This window comes from Oncorhynchus masou, unplaced genomic scaffold, assembly GCF_036934945.1.
Source record: "Oncorhynchus masou masou isolate Uvic2021 unplaced genomic scaffold, UVic_Omas_1.1 unplaced_scaffold_9877, whole genome shotgun sequence".
NCBI classification, from domain to species: Eukaryota; Metazoa; Chordata; class Actinopteri; order Salmoniformes; family Salmonidae; genus Oncorhynchus; species Oncorhynchus masou.
This window is the reverse complement of record NW_027016396.1, coordinates 7,501-8,252: the sequence shown is the minus strand read 5'-3', so window position 1 is coordinate 8,252 and position 752 is coordinate 7,501. Positions and strand designations below refer to the sequence as shown.

Genomic DNA, 752 nt, shown 5'->3' with positions numbered 1-752 from the left:
GTGTGTGTGTGAGTGTATACCTGTGTATTCGTGCTCCGTGTGTGTGTGTGTGTGTGTGTGTGTGTGTGTGTGTGTGTGTGTGTGTGTGTGTGTGTGTGTGTGTGTGTGTGTGTGTGAGTGTATACCTGTGTATTACGTGCTCAGTGTGTGTGTGTGTGTGTGTGTGTGTGTGTGTGTGTGTGTGTGTGTGTGTGTGTGTGTGTGTGTGTGTGTGTGCGTGCGTGCGTGCATGCGTGTGTGTGTGTGTGTGCTACTTGACGTGCCTGTTCCATGGGAGGCCTCCCCGTTTCTCCATTGCTTCAGCTCAGCCTCCAGTCTCTGGACCGTCTCCTTCATCACCCTGTTCTTCTCCTTCTCCTTCTCGTACTTCTTCTTCCACTGTTCTGCTGTCAGCTCCAGGTTGACCGAGGCCTTGTTCCTGATGGTCTTAGCTCTGGGTGGGGAGAAGAGAGACACAATTCAATCAATTCCACATAGCAATAACAATAACAATTATATTTGATTCAAACTTCATTGGTCCCCACAGGGAAATTCGTTGTGCAGCCAGCAGTTTTTAAATTGAATACAACTCGTTAAAAATCAACAGTATTATTAATAGGTTCCCCCCCCCCCCATGGTTTAATAAAGTCCCAGAATGGTTTCGGGTAAATTACTAATACTTTCATTTACACTGACTCCACAGAGATGTTTGACCAGAGGAGGCTCCTCCGGGGAGGAACGGGAGGTGACCAGAGGAGGCTCCTCCGGGGAGG

The 752-nt window shown here is 48.7% G+C and overlaps 1 long non-coding RNA gene across 1 annotated transcript in view; it reads right to left on the bottom strand.

The window, feature by feature from the left end:
- Positions 1 to 330: 330 nt before the first annotated feature.
- The window catches only part of LOC135538600 (uncharacterized), a 4,082-nt gene continuing 3,660 nt past the window's right edge, over positions 331 to 752 (bottom strand). Inside the window, exon 3 of the long non-coding RNA XR_010455450.1 lies at positions 331 to 433. This is a non-coding gene — a long non-coding RNA (uncharacterized LOC135538600). The remainder of the gene's footprint in view (positions 434 to 752) is intronic.